Below are 14895 nucleotides of genomic sequence, written 5' to 3'. Positions count from 1 at the left end.
GAGCCGTCATGTGTGTGTAGTTGTGTGTTGTCTGGGTGTGTGTGAGACCATCGCTTGGTAATCGGTGTTGGTGTGTTTATGTCCCGTAACTTAACGGATCGGCAAAAGAGACCGCTAGAATAAGTACTAGCCTCTAAAAAAATAATTCCTGGGATCGATTTGTTCGACTAAAACCTTTCAGAGCGGTGCCCCAGATTGGCCTCAATCAAATGACTGAAACAAGTAAAATATATATGTATATATATACATAGATATATATATAAATATATACAATTTAAAAATAGGATAAAATCTTTATAAGAATTCATCAAGTAGTTAGCGTGAAAAACCTCATAAGGGAAAAAATTTATTATTCCCTTTAAGTGTATTTATTTATATGAAGGACATTACTATACATAAATGCTTCACGCTAGGAGGGACTCTTAAAGTCAAAAGCCTACCGTAATAAACACTCGTTTGGTACTATGTGTTTATTATGGTAGTTCTTGACTACCCTATGGTAGTTTTTGAGTCCCTCCTAGCGTGAGACATTTATGTATAATAATGCCTTTAATATTAAATAATATATATATATATATCAGGTTGAGTAAAAAGTAAGCAACGTCTTAAAACCTGAAATTCATCACAATATATTTCAACAATGCGGAAATTTTATTCATCAAATAACTACTATTACAATCAACACATTTTTGCTAACGAGTTACAAGTTTGTTTATTTCGGTAACATAAAAGTCTGGAGTTCTGGGGCTGATGAACTCTTTGAACGCACTTTCAGCATCGGTTTGATTTTTGAATTCCTTCTCTCGCAGAAAACCATCAAGGTGCTTGAAAAAGTGGTAGTCGGTAGGAGAAAGGTCTGGGGAATATGTTGGGTGGGGAAGAACTTCGTAGCCAAGCTCCCACAACTTCTGGAGCGACATTAGTGAAACGTGTGGTCGAGCATTGTCATGAAGAGTGATTGGCTCTCTTCTGTTGACCAGTCTGGAACGGAGGAGTAGCAGTTTTTCGTTCACTGTGACAATTTCATGGCGATTTTTCTGCAGTAGTGGTTTTTAACCTTCTTTTTGAAGAGCTCAGGTTTAGGGAAGCATTTCGATGCTTCATTTTGGTCCAACCACTAAGAAGAACGTTTTTAATTATTGTACAGAATCCACTTTTCATCGCAAGTTACAATACGGTCCAGAAATTGATCGGTCTGCTCTCATTCAAATCATGTGATACTCATCTGTCGAGCTTTTATAATTTTCCGATCGCATGCAAATGACTGCAGGCAGTTTTCTGGCTAACTTGAAGGTTTTTGCCAGTTCTCGAGCGGTTTTATGCGGATCTTTCTCAATGACGGTCTTTAATTGACCGCCATCGATGACAGATGGGCGTCTACTACGCTTCGATCTTCAAGGCTCAGATCTCCACTGCGAAATCGTTTAAATCATTTTCAAGCTGACCACTCTCTGGTCATTCCCTCACCAGACGTTTCGTTATCGCTTTACGTCCTTTCAGCTGCTTTACGTCCTTTTTTCTTTTTGAAGCCGAATAGTAAAATTGCTCGAATATCGCGCTTTGATAGCTCCATTTCAGATGATTGTAACAACGGTGAAAAACATATCAATGTTAATTTATTGATGCATTTGGGCAAGTCTGTGTCCGTATTATGTTTAAAATGTTAAAAATGTTTAAAAAAATTCAAGACTCTGCAAAAATCCGGTACAAATTATTCATGATTCAAAACGCTGCTTACTTTTCCCTCAGCCTGATATATATAGCACATTCATTTTGATAATATAGCCATCTCGATCGAAATCCAGGTTATGCTCATATACGTTTGTGTGAATGTGTAAGCGCGCGTGAATGTATGAATACATATGCATATATGTTTGCGTATGTGTTTGTATACACAGACAAACATACACACACACACATATATATGCATATATACATACACACATGCTCACCTTTTTCTTATTAGTTTGATCTTGATGAAGAGCCTGAGGCTGCCGTTGTCTCGCGGGTTAACCTCACCGTTGACAGTGAAACTGTGAACATTCTGTTTAAATTGTTACACGTTGACTGTAGGACAGACATGCGCTGTCACGGAATTCCAGAAGGACGATATTGTGTTGAAGAAGGACTGAGAGTAATGATTACTGGTGGTCTTAGAAGATTGCACTCAACGTGAGTGACAAGTGTAGGTAGGTTCAGCGAGTTAAGTGTACTTGAGTGGAGGTGGTGCAATTACAACCAGCTCTGGAAGAGCAGTGGCCATTATAGCATCGGCAGAAACAAGAGAGTGAGATGATACGGTATACGTGAGACCCTGAGGCAAGAAAACGACTGTATTTAAATTTAAGTGGCTTTTTTCTGAAGGTGTGTGTGTGTGTGTGTGTAGGCTGAGTCGTTGGAGCGTTTATAGAATGCCTTGCAGTATTCGTTCCAATTCACTGTGTTCTGAGTTCAAATCTTGTTGAGGTCAATAAATAAAGTACTAATCATTACTGGGATCGATTCCCCTCTCTGTCAGCCTGTCTCCTTTTCTTGGTATCTCTTACAGTATTTCTGTCTCTCTCACTGTGTTTCTCGGTTTAATCTCTCTCTCTCTCTCTCTCTCTGTTTCACTTTCTGCCTTTCTGTCTTCCTTCCTTCTCTCTCTCTCTGTCTGGCATAAATCAGCTATGTTCAGACTTGGAGAGGAATGGACACCTGCCATTTTTTAAATAACCAAAATACACTACATATCACGACGGTGCCCCTAAGACTTTCTCAAGAGTCGAGGGCCCTAAAAGAATCCATATGTGTAGCAGCATCACTATTCCATATGTGGGGACAGTGTTCCATTGCGAGTATCGCATGGACTTTTTTCCGGAGGAATGGTAATTGTTGGGGTCAGAAGTATTTTCTGGCTCCGAAGAAGAAAGGCCAGTCTGAGACACCGTCTTTGTTAAATAAGGATGTGCATTTGTCGGGAAGATTCTCATTGGTAGTAAGACCATTAAAGTCAGTGGCTCTCAACTGGAATCTATATGACCCCTAGGGCCCATTCAAGATTGAGGGGGGGTATCAACGCAAGCAAAATAGCAAATTGGATACACACAGTAGTATATTAAGTGTCTATGAGAAAATTTTGATTTAGATGGAAGAAACAGTTATCTTTTTTTTCTCTAAAATTTTAACATAGTTCAACCTACACAAGTTAATGTGTGAAAAAAGGGGAATTTTGAAAGAGATATCTATAAAACAAGTTTTTAGATATCAAATAGTTATAGGGATTCCACTAGGATAAAATAGTGATCAAAGGGGTCCATAGGGAAAAATGGTTGAGAATCACTGATTTAAGTGATCAAATGGTTTCGAGTTGATACGTGTTGTTCATGTTTAAAGGGACGAAGCGCATTGATATTTCTTAATCTGTACAGAGGCACAGGTCCATTTGACATCAGGACAGATCCACACATCTGTGAACCTGTGTCACATATCTGGGGTTCAGCCCTCCTCGAGCCCTGTATGTTCTAGTTATAGGTCAAGTATCAAAGGTGGTCCCTTCTGTTATTTGATCCATAATTAGGGTCCTTGGTGGTACTAACAACCGCAACGAGCCAGAGCAGAGTAGTGGTGACTAAGGAGAGACTTCATTCTCTCTAAAGTTTCTGAATTCCCAGACTGGAGCCTCGCCACTGGACACAGTTTAATGCTTTACCAATGTTGTTATTACAATATAAGGATTGAACCCCCACTCCATCCCCGGTTTACAAATTTCTCGTTGCAATCTAATTCAAAAATCACACTGGTCAGGAGTAGCTCGTTTGCTTTAGTTTATTGTTGTTGACTTGGCTCTCCATCTGTTTATGACGTCGAGTGTTCCAAGTGATTCGATCAACGGAACAGCCTGCTTGTGAAATTAACGTGCAAATGATTGAACACTCCACAGACACGTAGTTCTCAGGGAGATACAGCGTGACAGAGAATGTGACAAGGCTGGTTCTTTGAATTACAGTTACAACATATTTTTGCCAGCTGAGTGAACCGCTGTTATTGTTAATAATAATAATAATAATAATCCAAGGCCCGAAATTTGCGGGGAGGGGCCAATCGATTTCATCGACCCCAGTTCGTAACTAGTACGAACTAGTACGAAAAGATGAAAGGCGAAGTCGATCTCGGTGGAATTAGAACTCAGAACGTAAGGACGGACAAAATGTTTCTAAGCATTTATAAGAATAGCAATAATAATCCTGTCAACTATAGGCACAAAGCCTGAAATGTTGGGGAGATGATTACATCGACTCCAATGTTCAACTGGTACTAATTTTATCGACTCCGAGAGGATGAAAAGCGAAGTCCATCTTGGCAGGATTTAAATTCAGATTGTAAAGAACCGATAATTTTTTTCTCATTCAAGTGTCTGTAGAATATAATGTTATTTGTTTACTCCCTTTTACTCTCTTTTACTTGTTTCAGTCATTTGACTGTGGCCATGCTGGAGCACCGCCTTTAGTCGAGCAAATCGACCTTTGTAAGCCTAGCACTTATTCTATCGGTCTCTTTTTGCTAAACCTCTACGTTACGGGCACGTAAACCTCACCACCATCGGTTGTCAAGCGATGTTGGGGGGACAAACACAGACACACAAACATATATATATATACACACATACACACACACATATATATATATACACACATACACACACACACATATATATGTATATATATATACATACTTATATATATATATGATGGGCTTCTTTCAGTTTCCATCTACCAAATCCACTCACAAGGCTCTGGTCGGCACGAGGCTATAGTAGAAGACACTTGCCCAAGGTGCCACGCAGTGGGACTGAACCCAGAACCATGTGGTTCGCAAGCAAGTTACTTACCACACACCCACTCCTACGCCCGTGTTTGGCGAAATTGCTTGTTTTACGATGGTTTGGATGACGTTTCATCTTTTCCAGCGGTTCCCAAATTGTGGAGACACAAAGGTAACAATGGAGCGTGGCCTACGAGTTGTGTTCAAAATTTAAAACGGCTGCAGGCTAAAATGCAAAATTACTCGATAATTACATATAATTATTCAGTCAAATATCTTTTAATTGAGAAAAGAAACTGGGAAAACTAGTTTGTCGCAAGTTAAAAAAATCAGCTTATATAGTTGACAAACCTTAAAAAAAAACTGGGGTCTGTGGGAAAGTTCATCAAAATATATGAAGGTCCTTCGTTACGGAAAATTTGGGTACCATAGTTAGTATGTATTGGATTCATATAGTATAATTTTATTGCATAGTCTATGCATTTTTGATAAATGTAGTACTTGAGCTCTCTCTCTCTCTCTCTCTTTCTCTCTCCCCACATACATATATATATATATATATATATATATATATATATATATATATATAGTAGCATTAAATACCCGTCGTTGCCGGGTTATAGTGCTAGTGCATGTATATATGTGTATATATATGTGTATATATTACATGTACATCTATATATATACATCTACACATAAAATGCAAAATACAAAGTTATATCTTGATATCGCTAGTGATAACAATACTCTACATTGTATACTTTATAGACAATAGTCTTTTCTTTAATTTAATTTTTTATTATCCATCTGGACTATTCCATTTCTGCACGCTAATTTTATTTTTAATTTATTCCCATTCATGTGAAACCACTTATTCAAGTTCAAATCATTGATGCAATTTTATACCAATTAATATTTTTACTTTTGTTATGTTACGATTATATTATACTTTAGTTTGATTTTAATTATTGCTTACTACATATAATTCAATTGTTATTATTTTTTTATTGTTAAAGTGAAAGCATCTGACATAAAATAGAGAAATATTTTTGTTTCACTTTTAACACGTAATACTGAAGTAGTGGAGAAGATATGATATTGCTATGGGCTCGCCCTAGGCAAGAAGTTGAACATTTTTTCCCATGAAACTACATGGTCCCTAAGTAAGGCATGTGTAAAATTTGAATGAAATTAGTTGTGTAGTTCTCAAGCTTTAGGGAATCGTAGTGGAGAAGATATGATATTGTTGTGGGCTCGCCCTAGGCAAAAAGTTTTTAAAATTTTTGCCGATGACACTCCCCGGACCCTAAGTAAGGCATGTGTAAAATTTGAATGACATTGGTTGTGTAGTTCTCAAGTTTTAGGAAAACACACAGACAGACAGACAGACAGACACACATTCTCAGTTTTATATATATAAAGATATATATATATATATCAGGGATGACCTAGACATGCTGAACCACCTCCCGAAGACAGTAAAGGACGGAACTCTACTTGTATCTTTCGATGTGGTGAATCTATACACTAATACCCCACATGACTATGGTATAGAAGCAATCACATTTTGGCTAGAAAAAATACCCAAAAGATCCCAGGACGAATTAACCACATTTTATAATTGAAGCACTGAATTCGTCCTGTTGAACACATCATTTCTTGTTCGATACTACTTACTATCGACAGATATGCGGAATTGCAATGGGGACCAGAGCTGCTCCAGTGATTGCAAACCTCGTAATGGGCTACCACGAACTTAAGTTATACCATCATCACTAGAAAAATATGGCGCCTCTTTTAATTGCTACTTAAAGGAGAACTGGAAGAGATATTTAGATGATTGCTTCATACTTTGGCAGACAGCATGGATCAACTCCTTGATTTCAAAGAATGCTCAACAAACATACAGCAATATACAATTCACTATGGAACACAACAGTAAGCAACTCCCATTTCTAGACATCTTATTAGAATAGTTTAACAACCACATAGAAACAGACATCTTTTATAAACCCACAGATTCTAAACAATACCTTTTTTTAACTCCTGCCACCCCAAACACATAAAAATCAACATACCCTTAACCTAGCAAAAAGAATCTGCACCATAGTAAACCATGGTTCGTTTTGTTCGCTTACTTTATTATCATCTTATAAATCATCATCATATATAATGATCTTACTGACCTCTCCGATAAATGTCTTACCGGCAGTCCTTTTTCATTTTGCAAGTGTGCTTAATTAGTGTCATATTTACCCTTACATTTCCACATGTATTTTATAGGGTCTTTTCGTAACATAATTCTAGCTATATTCTATAGATATAGGAATTTTTCAATAGTTTTCAACGGAAAAACACGATGGTGAGAAGCAGACTTCATGTGAAACTGCAAGTTTCACTCATGCTTTCTCTCTCACAGGTCTCTCACTGATACATTCTACGTATATATATTATAAAATCTATATTACTTATTAAGTACAGATATTACAACATAAGCATATATATAATCTGTATTATACCTAGATATACCTATATATATTATATATCTATTATACATAGATATAGTTATTATATATATATACATATATAATATATAACAAATTAAATTGTTATAAACTATACAAGATATCATTGAGAATAGATATATATAATATACATATAGATACTATATATATATATATACATATATATATTTATACATAATATATATATAATATATATATATATAACATTTAAAATACAATTTAAAATATACCAAATTATATACCATATATATATATTATCCTACATATAATATATATATATATATACATATATATCATCTATATACATATCTATATATATATATATACAATATATTACATTACATATATATTAACATACATATATATATATATACATATCATTATATTACATATACATATATATATATATATATATATATATACATATATATATCTATACATATATTATACATATATATCATATCTAATTATATTATATATATAGATACCTATATTATAATATATACATATCATCTACTATCTATATATATATACATATATATTATATATATTATATATATATATCAATATTATCTATATGTATATACTTGCATTATCATATATATATATATATCTATATTTATTTTTTTTGTACTTGTTTCAGTCATTTGACTGCGGCATGCTGGAGCACCGCCTTTTAGAGTGGTGAAAGAGTACGCAGGGATCACCACCATCCCCTGCCGGAGCCGCGTGGAGCTTTTTAGGTGTTTTCGCTCAATAACACACACAACACCCGGTCTGGGAATCGAAACCGCGATCCTACGACCGCAAGTCCGCTGCCCTAACCACTGGGCCATTGCGCCTCCAATATACATATATATATATAATATACATTATATATATATATACATATATATATATATATATTTATACATATATATATACATATATATAATATATATACATATATATATATATATATATAACATATATATAATATATATCTTTGTGTGTGTGTTGTGTGTTTGTGTGTGTGTGTGTGTGTGTTGTGTATGGATATAATAGGGATATATACATATATATGTATATATATATAGGAAAAAAGCAACAAGAATGGATTAAAATCTCGGTACGATCGTTTCGTACGAGGACATCTTTAATAAGCTACAAAAAATGCAGTGAATACAGATGGCTCGTACTCGTCAGCCGAAAAAACATCAGAGAATTCCCAAACATCAAAACATCAGAGAATTCCCAAACATTATGTATATATATATATATATTTAAATTTAAAATGAAGGTGAGAAATTAGATGTTGAGATCATTTCTTATTGTTAAGACCATAGCGGATCTATTTCTAGCATAAGGGTGTTCACACAGTGGTTTCCCTCTAATATGTATATAATACAATTTTACTGAACCTTCATTTTTTTATATGCTAGACCACTGGTGTGAAATCGATGTTAATTAAAATAATATCTAATTTCTCACCCTCATTTTAAATTTAAATTTATACGTTCTCTAACCGGCAAAGACAACTGCAGTAAAGTATTATCTGCGGCATCAGTGTTTCCGGTAATTTAGCGCACCAAAACGAGGACATTTGAAATAGTAACCACGAGTGTAATGGGTAGAACTGTTTACAGATCTGACTGAGTGCGGATGTCCTAGTATGCAGTCCTGCAAATTATATTTATCTGGACGGTCGCACCAATGATCTACGGACATCTATGTAAGTAACATTACGTAATATGTTAATAGTCAAACATGTATGCAAATAATCCATATTTTTATTGCTTTTTCTTTTGTCTTGCTCGATTAGGTTTTGGATATTTTGTTAAATTTTTCTTGAGAACATTTCTTAGTGGTAAGACCATAGCGGATCTATTTCTAGCATAAGGGTGTCCACATAGTGGTTCCCCTCTAATATGTATATATATATATATATATATATATATATATATATATATATGGATATATAGGGATATATACATATATATATATGTATATATATATATGTGTGTGTGTGTGTGTGTACCGTTGGCGAATTTTTTCCTCTGTCTTCCCTTCTCTGGATCTTTCCTTCTCCTATGTTTCTGACGAAGAGCTCCGCTCGAAACGTTAAACCCTCCTTCTTTCCTTCTTTCCTGAGCGTCCAATAATACTATATTTGTTCCACGTCCTCGCGTTGTTGTGTTTGTTTTTAGCTTTCTTTTTGGGATTAACTCATCAGCATAGAGGAGCTCCCAGGGGCATCTTGACTTGAATTTATCTGATATTGCCTGGAGGACTATGATAAATAGGTAGGGGCTGAGGTCTGAATCTTGGTGGACCTCTACCTCTACCCGGAATTTTTCATTGTACTCATTGCCAACCAACGTATATATATATATATATAAACTTGCTTAGAGAAGAAGAAACGAAACGAAACGAAACGAATCGAATCGACGCGAGGGCGCTCAGTCATACAATAGTGTAATAAATAAAATATATGCATACATACATACATATATGTACCTACATACATCTACATATATATATACATGCATATATAAATATATATACGTGAGTACAGGACACCACAAATAGACGTAGAACTCAACGAGAAACGAAAGCATAAAAACAAGATTCAGACCTCAGCCCCTACCTATTTATCATAGTCATCCAGGCAATATCAGATAAATTCAAGTCAAGATGCCCCTGGGAGCTCTTCTATGCTGATGACTTTGCTCTAATTACTGAGTCACTATCAGAACTACAGAAGTTCCAGGTGTGGAAACAAGGATAAGAATCGAAGGGCCTTAGAGTCACCCTAGCTAAAACCAAAGTCCTCGTAAGTATGAAGACAGAAAAACCACAAATCCCTTCAGGTAGATGGCCCTCCTCGTTCTGTAGAAAAGGCGCAGGTAGAAACTCTATATGTACTCAGTGTAAGCTATGGGCACATAAAAGATGCAGCAATATCAAAGGAAGGCTAACTGGGAAGATAGTTTTTGTATGTGGCAAATGCTCAGGAGCAGTAAACACTGAAAATGTGCAGAGAACAACTTCCGCCACCTTCCAGGGAGAAAAACTGGAAGTAGTTGATAGCTTCCGTTACCTAGGTAACCAAGTCAGTAGAAGGGTGGGTGCGCTGAAAGAAGACCTGGGATGAGGTGGTGAATATATATATATATATATATATATATATATATATGTATGTAAATAAAGTTAATCCAAAAAAGAAAGCACAAAAAAACACAACAACGCGGAACAAATATAGTATTATTGGACGCTCAGGAAAGAAGGAAAGAAGGAGGGTTTAACGTTTCGAGCGGAGTTCTTCATCGGAAACATAGAAGGAAAGATCCAGAGAAGGGAAGACAGAGGAAAAAATCGCCAACGGCACACACACACACACACATATATATATATATATATACATATATATATATATGTATATATCCCTATATATCCATATATATATATACATACACATATATATATGTATATATCCCTATATATATATATATATATATATATATATATATATAATATATATATATACATACATATTAGAGAGGAACCACTATGTGGAAATGTAAAGGTAAAATATGAAAATTCAACGAAAATGCACCTTGCAAATAAATACTGTTGACGATGCGCATAGAGGTTTTTGTGTTTTGTGTGGACCAGTATTTCTGGGGAATCTGGGGGCTATACCTGGTATTTAGGTATGGTTGGGGGTATCTTTTCATGGAGTATGTATGGATGTGGTTTTGATGAGGTTGTTTCCTAACGTTTTTTCATGGGTGGGGGTGGATTTGTTTGTTGTTAGGTTTCTTTTTTATTGTGTCCTGTTTTATTCTTCAGGTATGGGTTGTCTGCGGTGGTATTCTCTTTAGAATTGGATTCGTACCAGTGAAAAAAATAGTTATGCTTCTCCCAGCGTTGGAGTGTGGTTCTTTACTCTTTTTCACAAGTTTCTTTCCCGAGTTTAAGAATGTTTTCAGGTGAGAGTTCGTCTGTGTATTTGTTTATTTCCTGCAGCATTTCTTCGTCGATGTTTTTGTATTTTTCTTCGTTGTTTGAAGCTCTTAGTTTTAATAGCTCCATTTCTGGAGTAAAATGGAAGAGTGCATGTTTCTCCCTAATTTTTGTTTGTTTGGCAGATTCATAAGAAATATACAATATATATATATATATATATATAATATATATATATATATATATATATATATGTATATATATATATGTGTGCGTTTGTGTGTATATGTATATATGTATGTGTATATATATGTATATATATATGTACATATATATGTATATATATGTGTGTGTATGAGTATATGTACATATATATGTGTGTGTATATATATGTATGTGTATATGTGCATATATATGTATATATATATGTACATATATATGTATATATATGTGTGTGTATGAGTATATGTACATATATATATGTGTGTGTATATATATGTATGTGTATATGTGCATATATATGTATATATATATGGATGTATATATATATATATATATATATATATATATATTATATATATAGAGAGAGAGAGAGAGAGAGAGAGTTTCGACAAAATAATGGGAACATTTAGCTTAATAGCATCATAATTTTGAAATATCTATAAAACCCTCAAAAGCTTGTTTATTTTTATGCTTTTTGATTTATCATTACTGTTGCTTAATATGTTTTGCTAAAATTGCAGTTTCTTTTCAGATATCAGAGAAAGGTAGTTAAAATTCTTTAAAATGATAGATCTATCGGACTTTCAAAGAGGTCTAATCGTTGATGCTCGTATGGCAGGTGCTAGCGTAACGAAAACAGCCGAAATGATTGGCGTATCAAGAAGTACTGTCACGGAAGTAATTACAGCATTTGAGAAAGAGGGAAAACCTCCTCGTCGAAACAAAACTCCAGAAGAAAACCGGAACTTTCAGATATGGACCGTCGGACTCTTATGCGAATTGTTAGAAAGGATCACAAAAGTACAGCTCCCAAAATTACTGCAGAGCTTAATGACCACCTCGAGAACCCAGTTTCCACTGTTCGCCAGGAGCCACACAAAGCCAGATTTCACGGGAGGATTGCAATCAGAAAACCACTGCTTTCAAAAACAAACGTTGCAAAGCATTTAGAGTGGAGTAAAAACCTACAGAATTGGTCCCTAGAGCAGTGGAAGAATGTTATTTTCTCGGACGAGTTATCCTTTACCTTATTTCCGACCACCAGCCGAGTATACGTGTGGAGACAGCCGAAAGAAGCATTTGACACAGACTGCCTTCTTCCAACTGTTAAATATGGGGGAGGATCTGTGATGAGCTGGGGGACTATATCTTGGAAATCCTCCGGCCCAATGGTTTCCTTACATGGCAGAATTAATAGTCAAGATTATTTAAGCATTTTATCTTATCAATTTCATCGTATGGTTGCGGAACTGTTTCCGGAACGAAACGCAATCTTTCAGGATGATAATGCACCAATTCACACAGCTAAAGTTGTTACTGAATGGCACGAGGAACATTTTAGTGAAGTTGAATCTGGCCACCACCGTCCCCAGATCTCAATATTATTGAACATTTATGGTACATTTTAGAAAAAACAAGTAAGAAGTCGATATCCTCCACCGTCATCACTACAAGAACTGGAGACTGTTTTAGCTGAAGAATAGACAAAAATTCCTTTGCAAACAATTCAAACTTTGTACGAGTCCATAAGCAGTAATTACTACCAAAGGCGGACCTACCACATATTAAAATAAATTTGTTTGAAATTTTCATTATTCTGTCCAAACCCTATATATATATATACTAGCAGTATCGCCCGGCGTTGCTCGGGTTGTAAGGGAAATAACTATATAAGCATTTTTAGAGAGTCATAGCCAAAAAATAGCAAAAAATGCATTAAAAATTGAAAAAAAATTAAGGTAATTTTTTTTTTAATCGTTGACATATCGTAGGTATTTTTAGAGAGTTACTTCCCTTATATAAAAGCGAAAAAATGCATTAAAATGGAAAAATACGATGGTAAATTTTTTTTAAATCGTAGACTCGTCGTAGACGCGCGCTAATACCCAGAAGGGCTCGATATGAATCACGACTATAAGATACCCGCTTTTGGTTAAACTGCACCGCAAAATGTGGGAGTAGTTACGAATCTAAATCGTAGGAAACAGACACACAACTTCACTCTTATATAAAGATGCTTTTTTTTCAGTCATAGAGTTAGATTTATGAAGGTCTTCAGTAGAAAATCCTTCGAATTCTGACTCGCTGCTTGATATAATGAAATTCGTATCCATTTTTTGTCAGAATTACAAATTTTGAAAACACAATAGGAACAAATTTCGGAAAAAAATCTCCCATAATTCACGGAATTAAAATTACACTTCGATTTTTGTACAAAACTGTATTTGAAGTGTTTACGAAGTATAATACGTGTTTTCACGAATGTACTAAAGAGATTTACTCTGATATTCTCATTTAAATATGAATAGGTAAATTCGGGCGGTTTGGTAACGAAAGGGTTAAACGGATGTTATATTCGTCCTAAATAACTTTGTATGAATTGAAAAAGTAAATGAATTGAAATTCTAAAAGAAAGGAATTTGTTTACATACATGTGTAAAATGGCAAATGTTTGTGCAGTTGTCCGATGGAACTGATGTATTATAATGAATAGTCCTTCTTCTTGTGAATATTAATTTGATTAATATGAACTGAAAACCAGTGGTGTAGCATAGGTGATCTTCTAGCAAAAAGGATGACCAGTCTGAATGGGTCGTCCCTGTCACACACACACACACACACCCTCACACACACGCACATACACACACACACACAGACACACACACACAGACACACACGCACACACACACACGTTAGCTTACAATGTCTGTCAACAATTGACACTGTCGTATATATTAGCGTGTCTATGTGTCTAAAGAGGAAGTGGGAGTAATAAGCAGAGTAAAGGCTTCAAAGTGAAATGTTAAAATATTGAGTTTTCTCGAATTTTGTCTTAATTGGGGGTGAAATTGAAAGAAATTTTGTATGGCATGAACCAATGGAAGTTCTTTGAAAAATCATAGGTAAAGTCTAATTGAAGAAATTGTGTGAGGAGTAAATCATTATGTATTTATTTGTTTCTGTTTGCTGCTTTCTTTTTAAATATTACATCTAGTTTCACTTTATTCGTTGCACACTGTGTGTGTGCGTTTGCGTGTGCTGTAAACCAGACTAAGAAAAGCATTTGACACACACACCAGAATGTGAGTTTTCTGTAAATTTTGCTTAATTGGAGTTTAAATTTTAAAAACTGGACCTGGCATGACCCGATGCATTCTACTCTTAAAAATGCTAGGTAAATTGTAATTGAAGAAATCCTATATTGTAGATTTCTATAAGTTACAAAGGGAGGCAGATAAAATCTGCCTTTTATAATAAGACTAGCAGTATCGCCCGGCGTTGCTCGGGTTTGTAAGGGAAATAATTATATAAGCATTTTTAGAGATGTAAAGTATAATAGCCATCTCAATATGGCTAACCACAAAGGGGGAGGGGTGTTACTGTAGCTTTTTACGTTCTG

General features: G+C 35.0%; 1 protein-coding gene across 5 annotated transcripts in view; it reads right to left on the bottom strand.

The window, feature by feature from the left end:
* The window catches only part of LOC115212013 (atrial natriuretic peptide-converting enzyme-like), a 154192-nt gene that overhangs the window by 103600 nt on the left and 35697 nt on the right, over positions 1–14895 (bottom strand). The window contains exon 1 of one of the 5 annotated variants that reach the window (XM_036502760.1): positions 1953–2378. The exons of the other annotated variants lie outside the window; for them this stretch is intronic. The gene's annotated coding sequence lies outside the window, so the exon portion shown is untranslated. Of the gene's footprint in view, positions 1–1952; positions 2379–14895 lie in introns of those variants that run through there. 5 annotated transcript variants of the gene reach the window in all.

Source organism: Octopus sinensis, linkage group LG5 (genome assembly GCF_006345805.1).
Source record: "Octopus sinensis linkage group LG5, ASM634580v1, whole genome shotgun sequence".
NCBI classification, from domain to species: domain Eukaryota; kingdom Metazoa; phylum Mollusca; class Cephalopoda; order Octopoda; family Octopodidae; genus Octopus; species Octopus sinensis.
Note: the sequence above shows the minus strand (reverse complement) of the source record. Positions and strands in the feature narration are given on the sequence as shown.